At 36.9% G+C, this 8,273-nt stretch overlaps 1 protein-coding gene across 4 annotated transcripts in view; it reads right to left on the reverse strand.

Annotated features, from left to right (window-relative positions):
• raf1a (Raf-1 proto-oncogene, serine/threonine kinase a) overlaps positions 1-3,475 on the reverse strand; it is a 29,260-nt gene extending 25,785 nt beyond the window's left edge. For all 4 annotated transcript variants that reach the window (XM_053240567.1, XM_053240566.1, XM_053240565.1 and 1 more), the window contains exon 1: positions 3,322-3,475. The gene's annotated coding sequence lies outside the window, so the exon portion shown is untranslated. The remainder of the gene's footprint in view (positions 1-3,321) is intronic.
• Positions 3,476-8,273: the final 4,798 nt, after the last annotated feature.

Raw genomic sequence — 8,273 nt, forward strand, 5'->3', positions numbered from 1 at the left:
TGCCAATTCAAGCAGTTTTCCACAAAAAAAATTAAATAAATAAAAAAACTCTGCAAACTGCATCACAACTTTTATAAAAAGCATTTCTGGCTGCAACATTCACTAAAAAAACTCCTGTACAGACCGTCTAAAGAACCGAACACACTGAACACTGTGTAGCCTGAACCCCCGAAGTCACTGACGAATGTGTCGGTATTTTATATTATTTTATTATTATTTCCAGGATGAATCGATTCCTAACGAGCGAGTTCGTCCCGCACTTACGTGATGAGCAGCTCAAACAAAGCAAGGGGTGCCAATACTTTAATTTCTGTTAAACATAAACAGGATATTGAGCTTGAATTTTGTCAGATGCACCAAAAAAACACCACACATACAAAAAGCTGCACGCGTTCGGTGTTCAGTCGGACTTTAGGGGTGTAACGATACTCTCCGGTCACGAGTCGACTCGATTCGATTCACGAGACTCTGTTCACGATTCGATTTTCAGAACATTTTAAACAGAATTTTAACGAAGCAAAAGACGCCTTTTTTTATTTCTGAATCAAAAACAATGTGCATTTTTTTCTGTATAAAACTAAATAAATTTAAAAACGCTATAAATATTGTAAACAAAATGGACTACAAGTTCACCGTATCTTACAAATAAACAGATATATTTATAAATTCTCAAATTAAAAAAAAAAAATTAGGATTGATTGAAAAAACAAAGTGTCTGAACTCGGGAAAATAATCGACTGAAACACAGCGAGTTCCGTGTCAGAGCCTGTATCTATTTAACTGTAAATAAAGCTCCAAATGCGGCTAAAATGGCCGACTGACGAGATCTTTTTAACCGTTATATCGGGCTAGTGGTCACTTCACGTCTCAGTAATGGCGTAAGCTCTTATTGAAAGAAACCAATCATGTGACCAGCGCTCTCTCTCTCTCTCTCTATATATATATATATATATCGGTTTATATAAATAAATATTTATTTATTTATTTAACTGTATGGATTACGCAGATTGGGACCCCTGGTGTTCAAACAGTGTAACTGCTTTACCTGCGTAATTAACACCATGCTGTTATCGCACATTTCCTCCACACACATCACCACGTTTTCGCATCGTGACGTATCGTTACTCCTCTAGCGGATACGCGGAGAACTACGCTACACACGCTATTCGCTTTATTACGGTAAACGCTAAGTAACGAGCGAATACAGTGAACAGGAAGTCATGCAGGATTTCGCTTGGAAAAAAACGAGTTAAATATTCGCAATGATGTGGATAAATAAATAAAAATAAACAGGAAATGTTGAATCTGACGATTCTGTATTCATCGTGCTTGACCAATCAGTGATCAGCGCTGCTTCTAGCCCCGCCCACAAACCCCTGATCTGGTAAGAAGGTGGGAACAAATGTACTGAGTTACAGAGCGACTCGTCCAGTGATGGAAATAAAAATAAACGCGTTAAATTAGCAGAGTTGATACCACAGCGTGCAGTTTACACACTACAGATAAATAAATTAATATTTTTAAACGAGTCTCGATCGCAGAAAACATCAACGTGGAACAAGAATCAAAATGAGGAACCAGAAGTGAAAATTTTCACACGATAAAAAATTCTGTCTGCGTTCAGCGAGTCCAATCAAACCCTGACTCATTATCTAATTAATTCATTAGGCTATATATAAATTAATTAATTGATTGGTTAATAATTTAATTGGTTTAATTAATTAAATGTCACTTTTCATACATTTAAAACGCAGCTCAAAGTGCTTTACAGTGTAAAGTACTTTTTTTTAATTAGAAAAAAGAAACAAAATGCAACAAAAAATAGTTAAATAGATGAACTTAAAAAATTACATTAAATAATAACACTGAAAAAAGTGAAAATGTTATAAACATTAAATGTTTACAAATATAAAATTAATAAAAAGTAAAAAAAAAAAAAAAAAAAAAAAAAAGAAGGCGTGTTAAAAGTAATTCAAATAATAAATAGTTAAACGCTGAAATAAAAAATGTTTTGCGCAGTTTTATGACCTATTTATTTATTTATTTATTTATTTATTTAGACGGAGCTGAGGCGATACGACCAAAAATATCACATCACAATACTTGACAAGAAATTTAATAATCTAACAATAATAATAATAATAATAATAAACTCTGTTTACTGCAAAATAGTTTTTAAAAAAAATGAGAAAAAAAATCAATGACGCTTTTATTTAACGTGTATAAATATGTATTTCAGTGAAAAAGGGAAACATTAAATAAAAAATTTATTTTAAAATATTTATCAACTCCCCTGCTTCTTATTAGACTCTTTTTTATTTTACTTTTATTTTTTATTTATTTAATTTCTAGAAAAATAAATTATACAACAGCAGAAAATATAAATAAATGTGTAATAAAAAATATTTTTAAAACATTTTTAAATGTTTAACCAAATCACAACCATAAAATCATAAATCAGAGGAACCTGAGAGTTTGTAATTAATATAAACATTTTATTTTAGATTTTATTTAAATAAAAATATAAATATTGAGATTCTCTTCATGCACTTTAACTGTTTAAGGACAGTTTTAGGCCCAAACTATAGTTTACACTATAAATACTAATTATTTATAATATTAATTATTGTATAAACCGATAAACAAAGACATAAACGCGAGTTTTTTTAGTTTGTTTGTTTATCAGATGTAAAAATATTAAGCAGTAAAAACAACTTTCACTTTTTTAAACGGTTTTAAAAAAAGAAGTGTCATTAAACACAACTTTCTCTGACATTAAAGTGTGTGTGTGTGAAGTTTAACAATCACAGGATGAAGTTTAATCCTTTAAAAACTGCTGGAGTTTATTTATTTCTAAATTTAAAGCTTATTATTGAATATTTTATTATTATTTCTCTGTGTTTACACTGTGAAGGAGCCGGCTAGCCTTGCTAAGCTAACCCAGCTAACCCCAAAAACAACTTATATAACATGTATTTTTTATTTCTAAACGTTTTTAAACATTAAAACACAACTTTATTCAGTTTTATGATCGTGTAAATTCCTCTTTCTCCTCACAAACACCAATGTCCTGCATAAACACTACCGCTAATCTGATTAGCAAACTAGCACGCTAATGCTAAGCTAAGCTAACTCCCGATTATTAGCCACGTACAGAAAACTTCGCCTTTACCCCACGTCTGGTTTGTTTGTTTTTTTGTTTGTTTGTTTGTTTTAATAAAGTCGTGTAAAGACACGTGAGCGTTCTGTAAAAAGACCAGAGTGAAGAACTAAAGCAGAAACGCGTCACTAAACTCACCAACAGTGACAAATAAAACTCACCAAGAAAAGTTTGAAAACTTCAGAAGCGCCATCGTAACTTCAGGAAAAAAACACTGACCCGCGGTGACGTCATCACTTCAGCTCTTTTCAGAGAGAGAGAGAGAGAGAGAGGGAGAGAGAGAGGGAGAGACAGAGATAGAGAGAGAGAGAGAGAGAAAGAGAGAGAGAGAGACACAGAGGGAGAGAGAAAGAGAGAGAGAGACAGAGAGAGAGAGATAGAGAGAGAGAGAGAGAGAGACAGAGAGAGAGAGAGAGAGAGAGAGACAGAGGGAGAGAGACAGAGAGAGAGAGAGAGAGAGAGAGACAGAGAGAGAGACAGAGAGAGAAAGGGAGAGAGAGAGAGAGAGACAGAGAGAGAAAGGGAGAGAGAGAGAGATGGAGAGAGAAAGGGAGAGAGAGAGAGAGAGACAGAGAGAGAAAGGGAGAGAGAGAGAGATGGAGAGAAAGAGAGAGAGAATAATATATTTATTACTTTGGCAACATTGTGATGTTACACAGTCATGCCAATAAAGCTCATTTGAATTGAAAAAAAAAATGACTTGAGAGAGAGAAACAGAGAGAGAGAAACAGAGAGAGAAAGAGAGAGAGAGATTCAAAATGGGGAAATATGGGAAACCCATTTCCAAACACTATTTAATAAAGTAGCAACAGACACAAACTGTAAGCAAAATCAAATAACCAAACAACTAGAAACACTAGAACTGGCTTTTAAAGATAATCAAAATCCATTAGACTTCCCCATTACCGAAAACGAACTTAAAGACAAAATTAAAATCCTTAAACCAAAAAAAGCATCTGGACCTGATGGAATACTAAACGAAATGATAAAACAAACTAGCACTAGATTCTTATCAGCTATTCTGAAATTATTCAATGTGGTTCTGAGTGTAGGTCACTTCCCTGACATCTGGAATCAAGGCTTGATAACACCCATCTTTAAAGACGGAGATAAATTTGACCCCAATAATTACAGAGGCATTTGTGTGAGCAGCAACCTGGGAAAGTTATTCTGTAGTGTAATAAACGCTCGACTGCTGGACTTCATCATCACACACAGTGTCTTGAGCAGAAGTCAAATCGGATTTCTACCAAATTACCGTACATCTGACCACATTTACACATTACATTCTCTCATTGGAAAACACGTCGTGCAAAACAAAGGCAAAATATATGCATGTTTTATCGACTTTAAAAAAGCATTTGATTCAATCTGGCACCAAGGACTATTTTACAAACTTCTTGAAAGTGGTGTAGGTGGTAAAACCTACGACTTTATCAAATCAATGTACACTGAAAGCAAATGTGGTGTGAAAATTAGCACAAAAAGAACAAAATACCTTTCCCAGGAGCGTGGAGTGAGACAAGGCTGCTGCCTGAGCCCAACACTATTCAACATATACATCAGTGAACTGGCGCTCAGTCTGGAGCGATCCGCAGCTCCTGGTCTCACTCTACACGACTCAGAAATCAAATGTCTGCTCTACGCAGATGACCTGGTTCTGCTGTCTCCCACTCAACAGGGTCTACAGCAGAACCTGGACCTGTTGGATCAGTACTGTCAGACCTGGGCCCTGACAGTCAATCTCAAGAAAACTAAAATCATGACCTTCCAGAAAAGATCCAGATCCCAGGGATCACAACACACATTCACTTTAGGAACTAACCTTATAACACATGCATCACACTACAGTTACCTGGGTCTAAAAATCTCTTCCACAGGAACCTTTAATCCTGCAGTGAATGAGCTGAGAGACAAAGCACGCCGGGCCTTTTACGCCATAAAACAACAATGCCCAATAGAGATCCCTGTCAGAATTTGGCTGAAAATATTAGAATCTGTCATTGAGCCGATTGCCCTCTATGGCAGCGAGGTGTGGGGTCCACTGACAAATCCAAACCAAGAACTGACCAAGTGGGACAATCACCCCATCGAGACCCTGCATGCAGAATTCTGTAAAAATATCCTACACACCCACCGGAACATAACAAATAACGCATGCAGGGCAGAATTAGGAAAATATCCACTAATTATAAAAATGCAGAAAAGGGCAATCAAATTCTGGAAGCATTTAAAACTCAGTGCCCCCGACTCATACCATTATAAAGCCCTGCAATACCAAGAGCTGAACAATGGAAGCAATCCCCTCTCTCAGCTGGTCCAGAGCTTTAGTCCTGATGTTCCACTAGCACTGAATGACCCCCATCACACTGATGCCCTGGACCACAGCAATACTGCCACACACATTACATTTAACCAAATTACACAACAAATTAAACAAAATAACTTCAAACATTGGCAATCTCAAACACAACAAAAAGTAAAATGCAATGTTATCTGGCCCTGAAAAGACAGTACAATATGGCAGACTATCTGTACAAAGTATAAAGACACATATGTTCGAATGCTGTTCATAGACTTCAGTTCAGCATTCAACACAATCATTCCTCAGCACCTGATCGGAAAGCTGAACCTGCTGGACCTGAACACCTCCCTCTGCACCTGGATCCTGGACTTCCTGACTGGGAGACCTCAGTCAGTCCGGATCGGGAACACCATCTCCAACACCACCACACTGAGCACTGGGGCCCCACAGGGCTGTGTGCTCAGCCCACTGCTGTTCACTCTGCTGACTCACGACTGTGTAGCAATGCACAGATCGAATCACATCATCAGGTTCGCCGATGACACGACCGTGGTGGGTCTCATCAGCAAGAACGACGAGTCAGCATACAGAGAGGAGGTGCAGCGGCTAACGGACTGGTGCAAAGCCAACAACCTGTCTCTGAATGTGGACAAAACTAAAGAGATGGTTGTTGACTTCAGAAGAGCACAGAGAGACCACTCTCCGCTGAACATCGATGGCTCCTCCGTGGAGATCGTCAAGAGCACCAAGTTTCTTGGTGTTCACCTGGCGGAGAACCTCACCCGGTCGCTCAACACCAGCTCCATAACAAAGAAAGCCCAGCAGCGCCTGTACTTTCTGAGAAGACTGAGAAAAGAACATCTCCCACCTTCCATCCTCACCATGTTCTACAGAGGGACTATCGAGAGCATCCTGAGCAGCTGCATCACTGCCTGGTTTGGGAATCGCACCGTCTCGGATCGCAAGACCCTTCAGCGGATAGTGAGGACATCTGAGAAGATCATCAGGGTCTCTCTTCCCTCCATCATGGACATTTACACCTCACGCTGCATCCGCAAAGCCACCAGCATTGTGGACGACCCCACACACCCCTCACACACACCCCTCACACACACCCCTCACACACCTCTCACACACCCCTCACACACACCCCTCACACACCTCTCACACACCCCTCACACACACCCCTCACACACCTCTCACACACCCCTCACACACCCCTCTCACACACCCCTCTCACACGCTCTTCACCCTCCTGCCGTCTGGTAAACGGTACCGAAGCATTCGGGCCTCACGAGCAGACTGTGCAATAGTTTCTTCCCCCAAACCATCAGACTCAATACTCAGTAACTGGACTGAAGGAACACACACACACACACACTCACACACACACACACACATACATATATACACACACAACTGAGCATCTTCCATCCTCTCTGAAATCTTTTTGCAAGTTTTTGCACATGTTTATGCTGCTACAATATTTATTATACTGTACATATGCTGCTACTCTTATGTTTACACTATTTCAGCTACTTGTATTGTTCTCTTGTACCCTTTGCTCTATTCTCACTGGATTCACTTTAAACAGAACTGTGTGCTGGTCGGCGCTGTAGTCACTGTACTGTCCTGTGCTGTCTGCACATGTTTGCACTTGTGCACTTTATTGTATAATTTATGTCCCTTGTAGTTCTGTGTTGTTCTGTGTTTGTCTTATGTAGCAGCTTGGTCCTGGAGAAACGTTTCGTTTCACTCTGAACTTATAAATTTGGCTGAAATGACAATAAACTCCACTAGAAACACTTGAACTTCAGCTTAAATCATTACATATTAGTTTTATTACACACTGTATACACTGTTTTTTTTTTGCAAATATACAATAACATTCTAGTGCAGTAGTGAAAAAATACTTTGTTATTCATTTTTAATTTTATTCATGTATTTTGGTTGATTAGTTAGCTAGTTAGTTCGTTGGTTAGTTAGTTAGAAACTTAAATAATTTTATTAACATATACAAACCTCTAGTACTACTATACTACTAATAATTACTCTCTCTAGTAGTGCTATTAATTACTACTACTACTACTAGTAATAATTACTTTTAATACTACTACTATACTACTAGTATAATAGGGATAACTACTATTACTACTACCACTGCTTCTAATAATTCTATTATTTTTTTACTAGTAAAAATAGTAATAGTAAAAAATACTAGTAAAATAGTAAAAAATACTAGTCTACTAATAAAAATTGAGATCACTAATAAATTACTTTATTAGTGATCTCAACTTTTATTAGTAGACTAGTATTAGTCAACTTTAGTAGTTTTACTATTTACTAGTATTATTAGAAGTAGTAGTTATCAATATTATACTAGTAGCAGTAGTATTATACTATCACTGGTATAGGAGTAAGATTAACAGTAATTATTACTTGTAGTAGTGAGTATTAGTAATGCTAGTGATGGTTATTAATTACTACTACTACTAGTAATAATTACTGTTAATCTTACTACTGTATTAGCGATAGTGTAATACTACCACTACTAGTATAACTATTACTACTAGCACTACTCCTACAGTGTGTACAGTAACACACACACACACACACACATATATATATATATATATATATATATATATATATATATATATATATATATAGTTTTTATTGCCTCATGTACACAGTCTTTAGTGTGTGTTGTATATTTTATTACATATATATTTTAAATCTATAAAGAACAATTTTTAATCTATTTATTTACTTATAAACTTCAGTTAGTGAAACACACACATATGCAGT

The sequence above is a fragment of the Pangasianodon hypophthalmus genome, chromosome 16, assembly GCF_027358585.1.
Source record: "Pangasianodon hypophthalmus isolate fPanHyp1 chromosome 16, fPanHyp1.pri, whole genome shotgun sequence".
NCBI classification, from domain to species: Eukaryota; Metazoa; Chordata; class Actinopteri; order Siluriformes; family Pangasiidae; genus Pangasianodon; species Pangasianodon hypophthalmus.